Genomic DNA, 21,726 nt, shown 5'->3' on the forward strand with positions numbered 1-21,726 from the left:
ACAGATGGAGAGGCAGTTACACATGGGATACAGAAAGTCTCATGCAGTGTGGGCAGGTGTAAATGTAGACACCCAGACAAACCCAGACATGAAGACGGACACCCTGATGAACAGGACATGCCCCTAATAAATGTTTATTAGATTAGTAAATGAATGAATAAAAAAGCATTGGAGAAGATGGAAACACAGGCAGACAAGCAGAGGGACACAGTATCCCCCGAGGACACAGACAGATGCGTGTGAACACTCAGACACAAGGCAGTGGGGACATGCAGACCGATGCCCCTGCAGGCTGCGGGACCTGGGGCAGAGACCCCGTCAGCACCTCCTGACCTGCCTGACTTCTGCCCCTTGGTGGAGCTGTCGTCTGCGCTCACGCCCCTACTGTGCTGTGCAGGGTGGGCACCAGGCATGTGCAGACCTAGGGTCACAGACCCACAGATGGATGGGACAGAGTTGGCATAATGACAGTGACCAGGATGGCCTTAATAGTCCCCTGAACTTGACTAAATTTTACACAGCTTTCTTCCTGACTACAGGCCCCTGACCTCCCTTTCCTCAGGGCACGTGTTTTAGAAAACTCGGGGATTCATGTTCTTCCTCTGTCTCTTTGAAATGTAGGCAAATCTTCTCCCAGCCTCTTAGCAGTTTTGCAACCCTGGGATGTCTTTCTCAGGGACCTGGGAGCCATCCCTTTGAAAAGTCAGCATGGAGGAAGATAGCACCCCCCCCCCCAATCTCCCAGGCTCTGTGGGAGGGTAGGAACTGAACTTGAATAAGGGACGATTAGCAAACACAGATGACCTTATCACAGAGAAAAACACTTGCAAACTCAGAAATAACTCAGGGTGCTGGACACATTCCATGGACCAGCCCCTCTTCTATCATCAGCCAGCTCTGTTCCACTAGCCCATCTGGGGTTTAAAAACCTTCCCCTATTTTGTTTTGGTGGAGTTGAGCTCAGTGTCTGTCCTCTACCGTCTTAGGTGGTTTTTTGTTTGTTTGTTTGTTTGTTTGTTTGTTTGTTTTTAAGTAGCACCACACCCAGCACAGAGCCCAGTGTGGGGCTTGAACTCACGATCTTGAGATCAAGACTTGAGCCAAGATCAAGAGTCAGGCTTAACCAACTGAGCCATACAGGCACCCCTGCCATTGTCTTGAATAAAGTCTCCAGTGCCTGTTTAACTTTGGTGGAATGTTTTCTGTGACAGCAGACACCCAGGCACTGTGGACAGTCACCAGATTCTGAACTCTCATAGACATGGTCACCCTCTTGCCAAATCACTGCCCCTCCAATCAGGCATCACTTCCCCAAACCTGTTTTGCATCCACATTATTCTTCCTGCTGCTCCTGTTCCTGCCCCGGCTCTGTGTTGGGTACTGGCCACACAGGAGCAGGGTGGAGCTAAGGGCCGCGGGAGAGCAGAGACTGGCCAAGGGAGGAGGCTGGGTTTTCTGAAGCCCCTGTGGAAGGTAGAGGCTTTGGAGGTGCTCACAGTGGTTTACAGTTTCAGAGACTGAGGCTTGAAGAATTGTCCGACCAGCCGGTTTAGTGTGTGAGTGTTTGCATGTGTATGAGAGAGTGTGTGTAAGTGACTGCGTGAGTGTGTGGCTGTGTGTTTGTGATTTTGATTCTGGTCACCTTTCGGTACCTTTGGAGGCTGTGAGCTATTAGGTGGGAAGCTCTCCATTGCAGGAGGTAATCAAGTGGAGGCCAGGTGATCTAGGTCTAGGGATTTGGGCAGGGCTCTTATATCCATAGGGGGCTATACAACATGAACTCTGAGCTCCCTGTGAACCCAGGGATTCTTTTTTTTTTTCAGTAATTAAACTTTAGTAACCAAATAATTAATTATTTAAGAGATTGGGGGGAAATTGAGGATGTTTGGTGGTAGACATTAAGGTGCTATTTTTTTTAAAGCTTGCAGCAATTTCTTTTTCTTTTTTTTTAATGTAAGATTTTATTTGTTTATTTGTGTGTGTGTGTGTGAGAGAGAGAGAGAGAACAGAAGCAGCAGCAGGCAGAGGGAGAAACAGGCTCCCTGCCGAGCAAGGAGCCTAATGTGGGACTCGATCCCAGGACCCTGAGATCATGACCTGAGCTGAAGTCAGATGCTTAACCGACTGAGCCACCCAGGTGTCCCTAAGGTGCTATTTTAAAAACTTTTTACTGTTAGAAATTTTCACACACGCACAAACCTACAGAGAACAGCATGCTTGCCACCAAGACTCAACAATTTTTAACATATCACTATCTCGTGTTACCCTTTCTTCATTTGCTGCTTGTAAGGGCATTGAATTGGATTCCTGCATTATTTTGCTCAAGATATTAATTTCACTTAAAACACCATTTAAGAGTAGGTGATTTTCAAAGTGCACCTTTGGCTTATCTTTATGAATGTCATGAGCAGTTTCTAAAAGCGTGTCACTTGCTACCTCAAATCGAATTCCTAATGCTGTGATGCCACCAAATCAGTTTTCTCTTTGCATACTGAATAGTTTCAAATTTATTTTCAATAAATGTATTTTCATAGAACTACCCTACGGTCCAACAATTGTGCTACTAGGTATTTACCCAAAGGATGCAAAAATACAGACTCAAAGGGATACACACACTCTGATGTTTATAGCAGCATTATTAACAATGGCCAAACTATAGAAAGAGCCTAAGTATGACTGATGAATGGGTAAAGAAGATCCGGTATATATACACAACGGAATATTATTCAGCCGTCAAAAAGAATGAAATCTTGCCATTTGCAATGACATGGATGGAGCTAGGGTGTATTATGCTCAGTGAAATAAGTCAGTCAGAGAAAGACAAGTACCACATGATCTCACTCATATGTGGAAAACAGATGAGGGGCACCTGGTGGCTCAGTCGTTAAGCGTCTGCCTTCGGCCCAGGGCCTGATCCCAGGGTCCTGGGATCGAGCCCTGCATCGGGCTCCCTGCTCTGCTGGGAGCCTGCTTCTTCCTCTCCCACTCCCCCTGCTTGTGTTCCCTCTCTTGCTGGCTGTCTCTCTCTCTGTCAAATAAATAAAATCTTAAAAAAAAAAAAAAAGAAAACAGATGAACATAGGGGGAGGGGGAAAAGAGAAAGGAGAGAGGGATACAAACCATAAGAGACTCTTAACGATAGAGAACAAACCAATATTGCACTGTATCTTAACTTACAAAATTTAAATAAAAAATAAATGTATTTTCAGTATACTTCACATTTATTAGAAGTTGAAAAGTAGTTGCAGAGTGCTTGAATGATATTTAAAAATTCAGCAGTATAGGGGTGCGTGGCTGGCTCAGTTGGTAGAGCATGCAACTCTTGATCTCAGTGTTGTAAGTTCAAGCCCCACGTTGCCTGTAGAGATTACTTTCAAAATAAAATCTTTTAAAAAATTTAGTAGTATAGAAGAAATTTTTGCTGCATTATTCATTGTCCAGTTGGATTTGTTCCTCCGAGGAGAAAGAAGGAGGAAAGTCTGGAGGTGGTACCTAGAGTCTCCGCCCTAGCCCCAACCTACTAGCAGAGCCTCTGTCTGGATGTCTTCAACTCCCTGGTGTCTGAGTGTCTGTAGGTTCTGTTGAATGCCTTAGAACGTTTTCAAGGATCTTCTATTGTTTTCCATAAGCTTCCATGCACCTTTCCATTTTCATGCATATATGCAAATACCTGGCCTTTCAAATGATTTTCCCCCCAGATTTGGTTTGTGTAAGCAGTTTCATAAATGTGCTATCATCTTTCTCCCCGAAGTGGACAAAATTCCCCAACATGTTTACATATAGGAATAGGTGCTGTCCTGAACTCTGCCCATCTAGCAATAATTATTAACTGATTCATTAACTACGAGCAGGCTTTGTAGCCGAAATAATTGAGAAATACTTAGTATTACTTATTCAAAATGATTCCATTGATCAAATGTGCTATGATTGTAATGATTATTTAAATGTCATCCCCTAGATAATGTGTAACACCACATGTGACCTATCTTTTTTTTTTTTAAGATTTATTTATGTGTTTGAGAATGAGAGAGAGAGAGAGAGAATGTGGCCCAGGTGCCCTTACACATTCTCTCTTTCAAGTGTATTTTTCCCATCTCCAGAGAAACAAAGGTTAATTACAGGATCCTTTGAGATGAAATAAAGTTACCCAAATCTGATAATATATTCCCCAGTTGGAAGAACTGGTGTGAAGTGATATTTGTGTCTACCACTATGTCTTTCAAAAGTTAAAATTTCTTGGGGTGCCTGGGTGGCTCAGTCCGTTAAGCTTATGTCAGGTCTTGATCTCAGGTTCCTGAGTTCAAGCCCTTTGTTGGGGTCCACGTGGAGTGTGGAGCCTACTTTAAAAAAAAAAGTTAAAATTTCTTATTTAACGTGAGTAATTTTTGGGCAACTGTCTCAGGTCCCCTCTCTTTTTGGGACCTTTGTACTATCACTCAATAAACTTTTCTTTGCTGCCCATCAAAAATAAATAAATAAAGTGAATAATTTTTAAGAGTTTAAGCGTTGAATATTCAAACACTGACATTTTAAGAACTTAAATGTAGGAGTCTGATATCTGAATTAGATGGATTGGCAAAAAGTGTATTAATGAGGGATGCCTGGGTAGCTTGGTCAGTTAAGCAAAGCATCTGCCTTCGGTTCAGGTCATGATCCCGGGGTCCTGGGATCGAGTCCCATGTCGGGCTCCTTGCTCGGCAGGGAGTCTGCTTCTCCCTCTGTTTGCTGCTCCCCCTGCTTGTGCTCTGTCTCTCTCAAATAAATAAATAAAATATTTTTTAAAAAGCATATTAATGAAAGGATTCTTCATTTTCCCTCTCCCACTCATTTCTTGAAATTTTTCCTTCACAGTTTACATGGAGGTAGAAGGTAAATTTATGTCAATCATTAATGATTCTGGATTCAGCTACATTCTGCTGAAATAACCATTGCTACCTGCTACCCTATTTTTTGCAAAAATTTATTCAATTATCCAAGTAGTTTTGTTAGCTATTAAAGCAATGAGCTTTCCATTTTCCAATCCTGATTATTTTTCCTTCTTGATAGATGTCAAAGAGGGTTAACATTTTACCCTAGAATCTTAACATCTTAAAATAATATGTAGATGACAAGTGATTAAACTTTAATAATAATTTCTATACTGATGAAATTGTTAAAGCTTATAATAAACAACTGCTATAATAATATAATTAATAGGCTGTTGAGTAATATTCTTCAACTTCCACCTACGTGGAAATTTCCACCCACATTCTTTGTGGATTACTATGGGTAATTGAGTATTAATTATTATATAGTGATTCATGCCAAATGAAAGGATGTGTGGACTTATATTTAGAACTCAATAATTCTAGTCTGGTACAGTAAATAATTAGAAAATATGAACTGCAATATGAAATATTAAATGTAGCCACAGCACAGACACCAAGAATGATTTTTTTTTCTTATTAAACTTTTGTTTTAATGAGTCTCAAAATTCTGTGACAGATTTTTGGTCAAGTTGTTTCCACTTAAAAGTACTGATCTTGGGGCGCCTGCGTGGCTCAGTTGGTTAAGAGTCTGCCTTTGGCTCAGATCAGGATCTCGGAGTCCCAGGATCAAGTCCCACATTGGGCTCCCTGCTCAGCAGGGAGTCTGCTTCTCCATCTCCCTCTGCTGCTCTCACCCTCTCTCTCTGTGTCAAATAAATAAAATCTTAAAAAAAAAAAAGATACTGATCCTAGGGGTGCTTGGATGGCTCAGTCGGTTGAGCATCAGACCCTTGGTTTCAGCTCAGGTGGTGATCTCAGGGTCATGAGATTGAGCTCTGGGTTGGGCTCTGCCCTCAGCAAGGAGAGTCTCCCTCTCCCTCTCCCCCTCCCACTTGTGTTCTCTCTCTCTCAAATAAAAAAATAAAATCTTTTAAAAAATAAAAATTGCTTCATAAAAAAAGTACTGATTTAAAAAACTAATAACTTAAGGGGTGCCTCTGACTCTTTATTTCCGCTGGGGTGGTGATCTCAGGGTTGTGAGATTGAGCTCCTAAACGGGCTCTACGCTCAGAGGGGAATCTGCTCCTCCCCTTTTCCCTCTCTCTCGGTCCCTCCCCCTTCTCTAAAATAAATAAATAAATCTTTAAAAAACCCTAATGACTTAAAACTGTCATACACACAAAAAATCAAATGGCCCGCAAAACATTCTCCTTTCCTTCTGAAGGTTTTACGATGCATTGTTATCATTTACCAGTCTTCTGCTATTAAACTTAAATGGCCAACTGACACAAACAGTCCTGAGACCGTTCTTCTACCACTGATTAAGACGGGGGTGGCAGGTATTGGGGATAATATTCATTTAGCCTTCTGAGCTTTCTGGGCAGACTCGATGACCTTACCGGCGCCAGCTGCCTTCTTGGCCACTGCTTTGATGACACCCGCAGAACAGTCTACCTCATGTCATGAACAGCAAAACGGCCCAGAGAAGGATAGTCAGAGAAGCTCTCAACAAGCACAGGCTTGCCAGGAACCGTGTCAGCGATGGCAGCATCACCAGATTTCAAGAACTTGGGACCATTTTCCAGCTTTTTCCCAGAACGACGATCAGTCTTCTTCTTCAACTCAACAAATTTGCGAGCAATGTGAACTGTGTGACAATCCAGCACAGGTGCATATCCAGCACTGATGGGCCTGGATGGTTCAGGATAATCACCTGAGCTGTGAAGCCAGCTGCTTCCGTTGGCGGGTCATTTTTGCTGCCACCAGCCACAAGGCCACTACGAACATCTTTGACAGATATGTTACTGACATTGAAGCCCACATTGTTCCCAGAAAGAGCCTCACTCAAAGCTTCATGGTGCATTTTAATGCACTTGACTTCATTTGTAACAGTGACTGGAGCAAAGGTGACCACAATGTTGGGTTTAAGAACACTGGTCTGCATTTGGCCCACAGGGACAGTACCAATACCACCAATTTTGTAGATGTCCTGGAGGGGCAGATAAAAGGGCTTGTCAGTTGGAGGAGTTGAGGCAGAATGCAATCCAGAGCTTCGAGCAGCATGGTTTCAATGGCATTGCCATCTTTATGGGTGACTTTCCATCCCTTGAGCCACTTAGCACTTGGCTCCAGCACATTGTCACCATTCCAATCAGAATTTGGCACAAATGCTACTGTGTTGAGGTTGTAGCCAATTTTCTTAATATAGGTGCTGACTTCCTTAATGATTTCCTTGTATCTCTTCTGGCTGTGGGGTGGCTCAGTGGAATCCATTTTGTTAACACCGACTATTAGTAGATTCAAACCCAGCGTGTAAGCCAGAACGGCATACTCATGGGTCTGGCCATTCTTGGAAACACCTGCTTCAAATTCACCATTACCAGCAGCAACAATCAGGACAGCACAGTCAGCCTGAGATATATCTGTAATCATGTTTTGGATAAAGTCTCATTGTCCTGGGGCATCAGTGATGATCACACATTACTTTCTGGTCTGGAATTTCCACAGGGAGATACCAGTGGTTCGCATTCACATTCAGCTTTCAGTTTATCCAAGACGTAGGCATACTTGAAGGAGCCCTTTCCCATCCCAGCAGCCTCCTTTTCAAAATTTTCAATAGTTCTTTTGTTGATCCTACCACATTTGTAGATCAGATGACCAGTAGTGATAGACTTGCTCGAATCCAGGTGTCCAATGACACTGATGTTGATAAGAGTCTTTTCCTTTCCCATTTCAGTTTAAATTTAGTGGTGGTTTTCATGACACCTGTGTTCTGGGGGCAAACCCATTGTGGAAGAAAGGGGATTTTTTTTTATTTTAAAGATGCCATGCACATCAAGTGAAAAGCAAATCCTTGTTCAGAAGCACAGGCTATTTTAGATAATATGAGATCAATAAGGTCTTCCCATTTTCTTTCTCTTTTGTGAGTATTTTTAAAAATTTGTTTTAATTTATTTTTGTTCTTTTTTTGAGGTATAATTGACATACATTATATTAGTTGCAGGTGTAAAACATAATGATGCAATATTTGTATATGTTGCAAAATGATCACCATAATAAATTCAGATTACATGTGTCCTTAGATTTCCAAACTGATTTCTCTGTAAGTGGAAGAGGAATGGTAGCTACCAACCACGTTAGACCAAGACACTTTGCTGCCATCTGCTGGAACATGATTGCAATAAATTATAAATAATTTACTTTGCAGTTGGCAAAAGAATAACACAATACACAAATATTTACAAAATTTTTCAAAATAATAAAGATGTCTGTGACATGAATGGCACCTCCCTAGGTATAGTGCTCTTGTGCAGTGTCCAACATGAACAACTGTATATGGTGACTGTGGAAAGCCACACACAGATGTGGCAGGTGTGGGAGGAGGATTGTTTCATAACAAAGTGGAAGACAATCAGAAACTTCTCGGAAGAGATCCACAGCCAGGAGTAGCAGGACTTGGGGATTAGATAAGAGCAAATTTTAGGACCATCTAAAGGGGTGTTTGAGGTCAGGGGTAGGCAATCAAAGTGGGAGGAATTGTTGGAAGGTGAGCAGGTGTGGGACAAGAGACCAGGCTCTACCCTGCATTTACTGTGTGTCCTTAAGAGAAACTTTCCTCTTCCCTGAGTTCTTTTGCTCCCTTCAGCTGGGGGGAAGGGCAGGAGTTGCTGCACTCTGGGAGCCCTGCCTTCTTTGATCTTCCAGGTTTCTGAGAACTAAAGAGACGGGGGTCTCCAGGAATAGGTTCTCATTGTAGGAGATATGGCTGAACTTCAGAGAGGACTTGGCCATGTTCTGGCCACACCGGTGTATACACCCACCCACAGTCTGCCCTGGTGTGGGGAGGGACCAGAAGATCTCAGGTGCATGCCAGCAAGAACACTCAGAAGTGTCTCCCCAGGCCCCTGGATTCCTCCATTTCTATCCACAGCCTTCTGAATGTACAAATATCCCTCTGTATTCCAAACTTCTCTGCCTTTTCCAAGGATCTCCATTGCCTGCCCTTTTTCTGTGCTTCCACCTCTCTCCCATCATAGAGTCCCTCACTCTCCCTACGTCCCCTATCTCTTTCTCTTTGCTTTCCTCCAGGTTCCAACTCTCTCCAAGCTGACCTCCCAGTTCCCCTCTTCCCTTGCCTCTCGTTTCCTGGCCCTTCTTTCCTGAGTCCATTCCACTGCCCCCTGCTGAGGTTGCCAGATAAAATATAGGATGCAAATTTAAGTTTGAATTTCTGGTAAACAGCAGGTAATTTTTAGTAGAAGTATGTCCCAAATATTTTATGGTATGTACTTACACTAATTATCTGAATTTCAAGTTTTACCAGGCATCCTGTATTTTTTTTTAAGATTTTGGTTTTTTTTAAGTAATCTCTACCCCCAACGTGGGACTCAAACTTACAATCCCAAGATTAAGAGTCGCACGCTCTACCAACTGAGCCAGCCAGGTAGCCCAGTGTCCTGTATTTTTATGTGCTCTATCTGGCCAGTCTACTCTCACCTCTTCCCGACTTCTCTGGCCATGTTCACTCTACCCTGGCTGGTCTCCTTGGAGACCCTGCAGCTCTTAGGCAGGCAGTCCAGTGCTCCCCCACCCCCCCAACTCTGTCCAGCTTAGCTCCTCACCAACTACTCTGGGCCTCCTCAAAACCCAGCAACGAAAGAGTTTTCACCAGACAGTGCAGGGGACCTACAGGACATTGCACAACTCTGTAGCCAGTATTGGTTCTGTTTGGTTGCTACCAGGACATATTCATTGTTATATGGTTTATTCCATCGATACACTTGTTTATCCTTAGGTCTTTACCATACTGGCTTTATTAGTGTAACTTTAGAATAAATCTCGAAATAAAGTGGTGTTAAGTCCTCCTCCTTTTTCTTCAAGATTGTCAGGGCTACTCTAAGCCTTTCTGTATAAATTTTAGAATTATCCTGTCGACTTATATTTTAAAAAGCAGGCTGGGATTATTATTGGATTGTATTGAATCTATAGATTCATTTGGGGGAGAATTGACAGGCTAACAATACAGAGTCTTCCAATCCATGAAAGGATATATTTCTTCATTTATTTATGCCTTCAATTTTTCAATTTTTTAACATTTACTGTAGGCCTTGCATATCTTCCATTATATTTATTTTTAGATAATTTAGTTTTAATGTTTTTTAATTGAATTATAATTGACATACAATATTATATTGATTTTAGGTGTACAAGATAGTGATTCAATATTTTTATATATTATGAAATGTTCACCACAGTAAGTTTAGTTACCTTCTGTCACCGAAGTTATTATAATATTATTGATTATATTCTCAGTACTGTACATTACATTCCTTTGACTTATTTTATAACTGGAAGTTTGTACACAATTCTTAATCTCTTTCATCTATTTCTCTCCCCCCCCACCCTATGGCAACCACCAGTTTGTTCTCTGTATCTACAAATTTTTTTCTGTTTTGTTCGTTTTGTTTTTGGATTCTACATATAAGTGAAATCATATGGTATTTGTCATTTTCTGTCTGACTTATTTCACATAGCATACTACCCTGCAGGTCCATCATGTTGTCGCAAATAGCAAGATTTCTCTTTTTTCACAGTTGAGTAATATTCCATTCCATATACCACATCTTCTTTAGCCATTTATCCATCGATGGACACTTAGATGCTTCCATATCTTGGCTATTGTAAATAATGCTGCAATTAACTTGGGGGTACATATATCTTTCCAACTTAGTGTTTTTGTTTTCTTTGGATAAATACCCAGAAGTGGAATTGTTGGATTGTGTGGTAATTCTTTTTTCTGTAATTGTATGGTAATTCTGGTTTTTTAAATTTTTTGAGGAAACTTCACACTGTTTTTCATAGTGGCGGCACAAATTTACATTAATTTAATATTACTACCAATAGTGCATGAGAGTTCCCTTTTCTCCACATCCTTACCAACACTTGCTATTTATTGCTTGTCTTTATGATACTAGCCATTCTGACAGGTGTGATGTGGTATCTTATTGTGGATTTGATTTGCATTCCCCTGATGATGAGTGATGTTGACGATCTTTTGATGTGTGGGTTGGCCATCTGGATGTCTTCTCTGGAAGAATGTCTATTCAGGTCCTCCACCCATTTTTTATCAGGTTGTTTGTTTTTTGCATTGAGTTGTATGAGTTCTTTGTATATTTTGAATATCAACTCCTTCTTGGATATATCATTTCCAAGTATCTTTTCCCATTTAGTAGGTTGGTTTTTCATTTTGTTGATGGTTTCCTTCACTGTGCAAAAGCTTTTTAGTTTGATATAGTCCCATTTGTTTATTTTTGCTTTTGTTGCCCTTACATGAAGAAACATCCAGAAAATATTGCTTAGACTGATGTCAAAGAGCTTACTGTGTGTTTTCTTCTAGGAGTTTTATGGTTACAGGTCTTACATATAAGTTACATCTTTGAGTTTATTTTAGTATATGGTGTAAGAAAGTGGTCTAGTTTCATTCTTTTGGATGTAACAGTCCAGTTTTCCCAATGCCATTTGTTGAAGAGACCATTCCCCTGAACCCCTTGCACTGTATGTTCTTGCCTCATTTGTCATAGATTAATTGACCATTTAAGTGTGGATTTATTTCTGGGGTCTCTATTCTGATCCATCGATCTATGGCTTGTTTTTGTGCCAGTACCGCACTGTTTTGATTACTATAACTTTGTAGTATAGTTTGAAATCAGGGAGTGGGATATCTCCACCTTTGTTCTTTCTCAAGATTTCTTTGGCTATTCAGGGTCTTTTGTGGTTCCATACAAATTTTAGGATTATTTGTTCTAGTTCTGTGAAGAATGCCATTAGTATTTCAATAGGAATTGCATTGAATCTATAGGTTGCTTTGAATAGTATGGACATTTTTAACAATATCAGTTCTTCTAATCTATGAACATGGTATATCTTTTCATTTATTTGTGTTGTTTTCAATTTCTTTCATCAATGTCTTATAGTTTTCAAAGTACGGGTCTTCCATCTCCTTGGTTAAATTTATTCCTAGGCATTTATTTTTTGATACAATTGTAAATGGGATTATTTTCTTAATTTCTCTTTTTGATAGTTCATTATTAGTGTATAGAAATGCAGCATATTTCTACATATTAATTTTGTATCTCACAACTTTACTGAATTTATTAGTCCTAATCTTTTCTTTTGTAGAGTCTTTTGCGTTTTCTCTATATATTATCATGTCATCTGGAAATAGTCACAGTTTTACTTCTTCATTCCAATTTAGATGACTTTTATGTCTTTTGCTTGCCTAATTGCTGTAGTTAGGACTTCAGTACTATGTTGAATAAAACTGGTGAGAGTGGGCATCCTTGTCTTGTTCCTGATCTTAGAGTAAAAGCTTTCAGCTCTTCACCATTGAGTTTAATGTTAGTTGTGGGTTTGTCATATATGGCCTTTATTCTGTTGAGGTACATTCATTCTATATCCACTTTTTTGAGAATTTTTGTTATAATTGATGTTGAATTTTGTCACATGCTTTTCCTGTATCTATCTATTGAGATGTTCATATGATTTTTATCTTTCATTTTGTTAACATGGTGTATCAGATCAATTAATTTGCAGATGTTAAACCATTCTTTCATCCCTGGAATAAATCCCACTTGGCCATGGTGTATGATCCTTTTAATACATTGTTGAATTCAGGTTGCTAATATTTTTTTTTAAAGATTTTATTTATTTGACAGAGAGACAGCCAGTGAGAGAGAGACAAGCAGGGGGAGTGGGAGAGGAAGAAGCAGGCTCATAGCAGAGGAGTCTGATGTGGGGCTCGATCCCATAATGCTGGGATCACGCCCTGAGCCGAAGGCAGACGCTTAACCGCTGTGCCACCCAGGCGCCCCCAGTTTGCTAATATTTTGTTGAGAATTTTTACATCTATGTTCATCAAGGATATTGGTCTTTTTTTTGGATAGTGTCTTTGTTTTTGGTATCAGGGTAATGCTGGCTTTGTAAAATGAGTTTGGAAGTATTTCATCTTCAATTTTTTGGAATAATTTGAGAAGGATAGGTATTAACTTTTCTTTAGATGTTTGGTAGAATTCACCTGTGAAGTCATCTGGACCTGGACTTTTGTTTGTTGGGATTTTTTTTTTAAATTACTGATTCATTTTCACTACTGGTAATGGGTCTTTTCATATTTTCTTTTTTTTAAAAGATATTATTTATTTATTTGACAGAGAGAGACAGAAATAGTGACAGAGCTAGCAAGAGAGAGCACAAGCGGGGAGAAGAGGGAGAAGCAGGCTCCCCACGGAGCAGGAAGCCCAATGTGGGACTCAATCCCAGGACCCTGGGTTCATGACCTGAGCTGAAGGCAGATGCCTAACTGACTGAGCCACCCAGGTGCCCCTGGTCTATTCATATTTTCTATTTCTTCATGATTCTTCAGACTGTATGCTTCTAGGAATTTATCCATTTTTTTCTAGGTTGTCTAACTTGTTGGCATATAATTGTTCATAGCATTTTCTTATGACCCTTTGTATTTCTGTAGTATTGGTTGTAATTTTTCCTCTTTCATTTCTGATTTTATTTATTTGGGCTTTCTTTTTTTCCTGATGAATCTATGATTGGTTTGTTCATTTCGTTTATCTTTTCAAGAACTAGCTCTTAGTTTCTTGGTCTTTTCTTTTTCACTTATTTCCACTCTGATCTTTATTATTTCCTTCCTTCTCTTAACTCTAGGCTTTGTTTTTTTCTTTTTTACCTAGTCCTTTAGGTGTAGGGTTAGATTGCTTTTTTGAGATTTTTCTTGTTTCTTGAGGTAGGTTTGTATTACTATGAACTTCCCTCTTAGAACTACTTTTGCTTCATCACAAAGATTTTGAAACATTTTTTTCTGTTTTCATTTGTCTCAGCAAATTTTTAAATTTCCTCTTTGAGGGGTTCCTGGGTGGCTCAGTTGATTAAGCATCTGCCTTCAGCTCAGGTCATGATTTCAGGATCCTGGGATTGAGTCTCACATCAGACTCTCTGCTCAGCAGGGAGTCTGCTTCTACCTCTCACTCTTCCTCTGAACTCTCCCTCTCTCTCGCTCTCTCTCTCAAATAGAGAGAGAGAGCGAGAGAGAGTGAGAGAACATGAGCAGGGGGAAAGGGTAGTAGGAGGGGGAGAAGCAGACCCCTCACTTGAGCAGGGAGCCCACTGTGGGACTTGATCCCAGGACTCTGGAATCATGATCTGAGCCAAAGGCCAACGCTTAAACAACTGAGCCACCCAGGCAGCCCATAAATAAAATCTTTAAAAATTTCCTGTTTGATTTCTTTGTTGATACATTGGTTGTCTAATAGCATGTTGTTTAGTCTCCATGTGTTTGGGTTTTTTCCAGTCTTTTTCCTTGAATTTGACTTCTCGTTTCATACCGTTGTGGTCAAGTGCACCTGGCTGGCTCAGTCAGTAGAATATGCAACTCTTGATCTCAGGGTTGTGAGTTTGACCCCCACAATGGGCATGGAGCCTACTTAAGAAAATAAAATAAATTCATACCATTGTGGTCAGAAAAGATGTTTGATATGATTTCCATTTTCTTAAATTTATTGAGACTTGTTTTGTGCCCTGACATGATCTATCCTGGAGAATGTTCCATGTGGACTTGAAAAGAATGTGTATTCTTCTGTTTTGGGATGAAATGTTATGTATGTATCTATGAAGTCTATCTAGTTTAATGTGTTGTTTAAGGCCAATGTTTCCTTGTTGATTTTCTATCTGGATGATCTATGCATTGATGTAAGTGGGGGTATTAAATTCCTCTACTACTATTATATTGTTGTCTATTTCTTCATTTATTCCTGTTAACATTTACTTTATATATTTACGTGCTCCTATATTGGATGCATAAATATTTGTAAATCCTTTTGTTAGATTGACCCCTTTATCATCAAGTAATGCTCTTCTTTGTCTTTTGTTAGTCTCTGTTTAAGTCATTTTGTCTGATGTAAGTATTGCTACCCGAGCTTTCTTTTCATTTTCGTTGGCATGGTATATCTTTTTCTATCCCTTCACTTTCAGTGTATTGTATCTTTAAGTTTGAAATGAGTCCCTTGAAGGCAGCATTTGGAAGGGTCTTGGTTTTTGTTTTTTTAAATCCACTTGGCTACTCTGTGTTTTTTGATTGGAGAATTTTATCCATTTACACTTAAAATAATTATTGATAGATATATACTTACTGCCATTTTGTTGTTTTTTGGCTGTTTCTGTAGTTTTTCTCGGTTCCTTTCTTCTTTTTCTCTATTTTCTTTTGGTTTGATTGTTTTCTTCAGTGTTATGTTTACATTCCTTTTTCTTTTTCTTTTGCATATTTACTGTTTTTTCTTTGTGGTTACCATGAGGGCCACATATAACATCTTATATGTATATAACAGTCTCTTTTAAGTTGATAGTAACTTAATTTTGAACACATTACGAAGCTTTATATTTTTACTTCACACCCCCAACATTTTGTTTTTGATGACACATTTTACATCTTTTTATGTATTCCTTCACTAATTATTGTATTTTAAATTAATCATGCTATTTTTGTCTTTCACCCTTCATACTTGCTTTGTAAGTGATTTATACACGTTTTATTATTTATTTCCAGTGAGATTTTTACTTTTATATGTTTTATTATTAATTAGTGCCCTAATATCATGAATCATGATATCATAAAAAAAGGTTATTTTCCTAAATTTTATTGTGAAAAAATTTAAAGGTGCAAAGGTTTTAAAATATTATTAGTTCAATGATTGTTTTTATATCTGCCATCTAGATCAAAATTATTAACATTTGTCATATTTGTTTATCTGTGTTTCTGTATCAGTTAGCTTTTGATGCATAACAAATTACAAACAAAACTTAGTGGCTTAACACAACAAGCATTTTATCTTCTGGTATGGGTCGACTTGATCCATCTCTCTTAGGATCTATCATGTGTCTATGGTCATCTGGTGGATTGGATAGTGGTTGGATGATCTAAGATGGTCTAAACTCAAGACTGTTAGTTGGGTGACTGTCATCTTGGCCTCAGTTCTCCTTCACATGGCCTCTCATCCTCCAGCAGGCTAGACAGGACTTTTTTTCATCTGGGATTGGCAAGGATCCAAAGGGCACCAAGAAAGGGCAACTATCAATAAACAAGTGCTTTTCATGCCTCTGCTCAAGTTATGTTTGCTAACTTGTCCCATTGGCCAGAGCAAGTCACAAGTCTAAATTGTCTGTGTGGAAGGGCAGTAACAAAGGGATAGACGGAGGTGAATACTTTGTGGTTGTTTTTGGTATCTATTTATGTATCTATCTATCTATCTATCTATCTCTGATGAACCATTAAAAGCAAATGGCAGATATCATTTTGCTTCACTCCTAAATAAAAATCCTGGAGTAGGTGAGGGATCTTTTCCCAATGTGACTCTCCTCTTCTCTCTCTAAGGGCTGTTCCCACCCCCACCCGGCCATTTTTGAAAAGCTAAATTATTTGAATGCACACACACACCACACCATCCATCATAGGACATCTTTGTCCTATCGTGTGCAGCCATGCAAGTGCAACACCACCTTTCACACAGTGAGACACGCTCTTGAGTCTATCACTTGCACAATGCTCACACACAACTCCTACATCAAGTGTTTGCCTCACCGACATGGAAACACACTCTGGCTCTGTCCCACACCTGTCACTCCATCACGCGCAGCCAGGGAGACACCCTGACCCTATTTTGCCCATCCTCCCCCTCGAGTCTGTCACACCATCACCTCCCTAAGCCACTCGTGTTCAACTCCAGCGCCTCTCTCCTCCTACCCCCACTGTCAACCGGGGTCAGAGTTCCTAAAGCCCTCTGTGCTTCAGAGTCAATTTCTTCTCAGTTGTCTTCTCATTCTGAGTTTATTTCTGCTCACACGCTCAACCCAAGAACGACGAGGATGTTCTGGCGGACCTCAGAGACTCACGATCATTCGGGCCCGGTGGCCTATGGGAAATGTAGTCCAGTGTCGGAAAAGCTGGAGACTAGGAAACCCAAGGGCCATTGGACGACCCTGCCTCAGGAGTGTCTGGTAGTTGTAGTCGGTCTCCCAGTGCGCAATCGTAGGCTCACGCCAGCCTTGCAGTGTGGAGCACTTCGGGTTGGGGTTGTTGGTTACGGGTCCAGTACTGGTGTCGGTAAGGCGGGGTGTTGTCGATGGTGGCCGCTGAGGTGCCCCAGGACTTGGAGCAGCGCTGGGAACAAATATCGCAGAGGGTGGGGGTGTGTGTGTGTGTGCGCGCGCGCGCCTGGGTACCTGGGTGCATCAGAGTATTGAGTAGCGGTAGATGGATGCGGTGGTGTGCAGGACCTAATTCTTACTGGCAGATTCTCAGAAAATTTGAGACTTGTGTTAAGCACAACCATTATTTTAAAATTATGTAACCATAATTAAATAAATTAAAAAATAAGATAGCAAATAGTCAAATGCATCACTTTCTTATTATTTTATTATCTATGCTCTTGAAATTATGTTTATAGTGTCCGTATGGCAGAAATGCTGTATCATTATGTACTACTGCACATCCCTTTCCAGTTCCACCTTTACTGATACCACTTTGGTAGCTAGAAATTGACCAGGATGGAACTGTTCACATTGTGGGAATTGACAATCATTGTAAATCATTGTTTTTGTATGCTTGATTTATTGTTTTTGTTGATCGGGGATGGGGGAGTTCTCAAAGTCCGACCTGTTGTTCCTAAATGTCCCTCTGGCGCGCTCTTCTAGTAAAACTGTTGTGCTCACTATGAGAGAGAAATATCCTAATCCCTTTGTTTATCACAGAACATATATTGAAGCGTGCATTCGGAGCTGAGGCAATAAATTGATAACAGAAGCAAATGACATATACCACATGTACACTTATAAAATTTCAAAAACAAACATAGGTAGTATACAATGTTGTTCAGGATATGGGGAAATGAGAACTCTCATAGGCAGCTGTTGGGAATGACTACAGCCTTTCTACAATTAAGTTGAGTAGTAGCTATCACAACGTCTGAAAGCAAACCTCTAACAACCAAATTTTAAAAAAAGATTTATTTATTTATTTATTTTAGAGAGAGAGAGAGCATGAGTGGGAGGGGCAGAGGGAGAGGGAGAGAGAGAATCCCTAGCAGACTCCATGCTGAGCGGGAGGGGGTGTTGGGGCTGGATTCCACCTGTGGAGATCATGACCTGAGCTGAAATCAGGAGTCCCACACTTAACCAACTGCCACCCAGGCATTCCAGCCAGCATTTTTATATATAAGAGTATAACCCACAAAAATTCTGACTTGAAAGAAAAAGATGTGGTTACAGTAATGCTTACTGAAGCCATGTTTGTAATACTGAAGAACTGAAATCAATCTCAATGTTCATTTTTTGAGGAATTGCTAGTCTGTGCTGACTCATGGAAGGTATTTGTGGCTTAAAGATAAAAATATAGGTAAGTTAACTTTGATAATACATAACATAACCAAGGAGTTATTAAAATGATAGTGTAGAATTACCCTGCCCAATTTGGAAGGATATGTATAAGATATTAAGAATTGGAAAATATTGGTTACATGAGAGTATGCAAAGTGTGACTATAATTTTTGAACAAAAAATACACAAGGATAGATATTGAAGTTTTAAGTATTTTAAAGGTTATTTTACAAAACTGAACTCTGGCTGATTTTAGCACATCAACAATCTCTCAACTCCGTTTCCTCACCATTAAATGGAATAATAATTTCTACCATGCAGATTTTTTAATAGAATAGTGATCAAGCCCTTAGACACTGAAACACAACCATCTCAGGTCAAACCCTTGTCTTACCATTTTAATGCTGGGGGACCACGGGCAAGTTTTTTAAAAATACGTGTATGCTTCATTTATTCTTACTGGTATAATCCTGGAAAATATTGCCACAGACAGGTTTTTTGTTTTTGCTTTTGGCTTAACTTTTACATAATTCATGTGAATCACATGTCAATGGATCTGGCATGTGGTAAGCACTCATGTAATTTTCTTAGAGCAGCCATGTCAGCGCCCACCCCCACCAAACCCCTGGGGTTGCTGGATCAAAACTACAATACTGCGGGGCGCCTGGGTGGCACAGCGGTTAGGCGTCTGCCTTTGGCTCAGGGCGTGATCCCGGTGTTATGGGATTGAGCCCCACATCAGGCTCCTCCGCTATGAGCCTGCTTCTTCCTCTCCCACTCCCCCTGCTTGTGTTCCCTCTCTCGCTGGCTGTCTCTATCTCTGTCAAATAAATAAATAAAATCTTAAAAAAAAAACTACAATACTGTTTGTCATCACTTGTCATCAAGGAAATGCAAATCAAAACCACCTGTCAGAATGGCTAAAATTAGCAGCACAGGAAACAGGTGTTGGCAAGGATGTGGAGAAAGGGGAACCCTCTTGCACTGTTGGTGGGAATGCAAACTGGAGCAGCCACTATGGAAAATAGTATGGAGGTTCCTCAAAAAGTTCAAAATAGATCTACCCTATGATCTAGCAATCACACTGAGTTTTTACCCAAAGAATACAAGACCACTAATTCAAAGGGATACACACACCTCGATGTTTATAGCAGCATTATTTACAATATCCGGGTATGGAAGCAGCCCAAGTGTCCATCGATTGCTGAATGAGATGTGGTATATATATATAATGGAATATTACTCGGCCATAAAAGAATGAAATCTTGCCATTTGCAATGACACGGATAGAGCTAGAGGGTATAATACTAAGTGAAATAAGTCAGAGAAAGACAAATACCATATGATTTGACTCATAAGTGGAATTTAAGAAACAAAACAAGCGAAGGGGAAAACAGGGAGAGAGGCAAACCAAGAAACAGACTCTTAACTATAGAGTACAGACTGATATGTTACCAGAGAGAAGGTGGGGGGATGGGTTAATAGCTGATGGGGATTAAGGAGTACACTTGTGATGAGCCCTGGGTGTTGTATGGAAGTGTTGAATTACTATATTGTGCACTGGAAACTAACATAATACTGTATGTTCACTGACTGGAATTAAATAAAAAACTTAAATCAAATACTGTGATTCTCTCGCCAAAGAAGGAGATGGCTGTTGGTGGGACACCACCAGTGACTGCCAGACTAGGAAAAATCTCCTTCATATGCAAAGAACAGAGAATGACATCTCAGACTGCAGGAGCTTAGCAATTATGCCAACCACCTAAACTATCTGAAGGAACTCTTAGGAGAGGGGATGCAGCCAAAAGACATTAAAATCAGAACTTAGCTTTCAGGGGAGGGGAGAAGAGGTGAACAACGAGCAGTGATACTCCTGCACCTCTGACCTTTCAGTTCCTTTCAAAGCATCCAAGCACTCTCCCCTCTCGAGGCCTTTGTAATGCCAGGAATTCTCTTCTCCCTGTGTCCGAGGCACTCATTCTCATCTTTTGAACTGTAGCTTCATCACTAATTTCTCTTACTGGCCTTCCTTACACCTGTATTTAAGTCATGATCACCCACCAGTGGTTCTCAAAGAACCCTCTTCTTTTTGTTCTTGTCACTTCTTACCACGTGGGAAATTTTACGTTTTTTATATTCCAATTATTCTGTGTGTCCTCTGGTCAAATAAAATGTCCATTAGAGCAAGAATTTTGACTCTTTGATTATTCATCGCTAGCAGGCATCAAAAAATTATGACCCAGGCCAAATCTGGTCCACCCCCTGTTTTGCACCGCTAATGAGCTTAGGATAGTGGTTATTACATTTTTAAATGACTGAAAAAAGAAAGATGAACAATATTTGTGGACAGTTGAAAGTTATAAGATTCAAATTTTACTGTCCATAAATAAAGTTTTATTGGAATATTGCTACTCTGGATTGCTTACATTTTGTCTATGGCTGCTGTCCCACTGCAGTGGCAGAGTTGAATAGTTGCGGCAGAGACCCTGTCTAAAATTCTTACTATCTGGCCCTTTATAGGAGAAATGTGCCAACTCCTGCTCTATACTAAGTACTGAGAAAAATGAGTGGCCGATAACGGAATCTATTGGTCCAAATTCAGTGTGTCACTTAGACATCAGGCATTTACCCCAAGAGCTGGACCTTAACAAGCAATCACTTTCTTCAGTAGTGGGAAAATAAGAGGCCCCCATAGGCTAACAGGCAAAGGGAATCCATGGCTGGTGAAAAGTCAAGTTTGCCTTGGTTGGTCAGGCAATGAATCTAGCCTAGCACAACTGGAGGGATGTGGTGAGTAGATTGTAGAGTCAGATGATGAGACACTAGTAGGTGAAAATGTCAGTATGGGGACATGGGAGTTTGTCACTAATCCTGTACCTCACAGGTTCTGCATTCAAGCCATCCAAGTCCCCTCTGACCATCCTCAAGACATGTTTGTTTCCTCATATCACAGGAAAGTTTCTTTACAAGGTACCTTGGTCTCTCTGGACTTTTCTCACCCAAGTATTGCTCATGTTATTTATTTATCTTTTTACTGGGGCCAACAGTTCCTCAGGGATATTATTGATTCCCCTTGCAGACACTGTCATTGCTACCAGTAATATTATAATTGCTGCACTGGTGGGAAATGAGATCATGGTGTCTGTAACCTATAACTTGGGGTCATGTGCTTTCTCACACTCTCAGCCACATACCCTGGCGGTGACAGGCTCCCCATCCAGGTATCAGAGATCTGCTTGGTGAGTTTTTTTTCTTTTTTCTCCTTTTAGAAAATGTGAGAAAAAGTGACTTTCAGTGTTAGAGCTTTATCTTGGAATCCTAATAT

The 21,726-nt window shown here is 40.2% G+C and overlaps 1 pseudogene; it reads right to left on the minus strand.

Annotated features, from left to right (window-relative positions):
• Positions 1-6,183: 6,183 nt before the first annotated feature.
• LOC113243212 (elongation factor 1-alpha 1-like) lies at positions 6,184-7,699 on the minus strand (annotated as a pseudogene).
• Between the last annotated feature and the right edge of the window lie 14,027 nt (positions 7,700-21,726).

This window comes from Ursus arctos, unplaced genomic scaffold, assembly GCF_023065955.2.
Source record: "Ursus arctos isolate Adak ecotype North America unplaced genomic scaffold, UrsArc2.0 scaffold_19, whole genome shotgun sequence".
NCBI classification, from domain to species: domain Eukaryota; kingdom Metazoa; phylum Chordata; class Mammalia; order Carnivora; family Ursidae; genus Ursus; species Ursus arctos.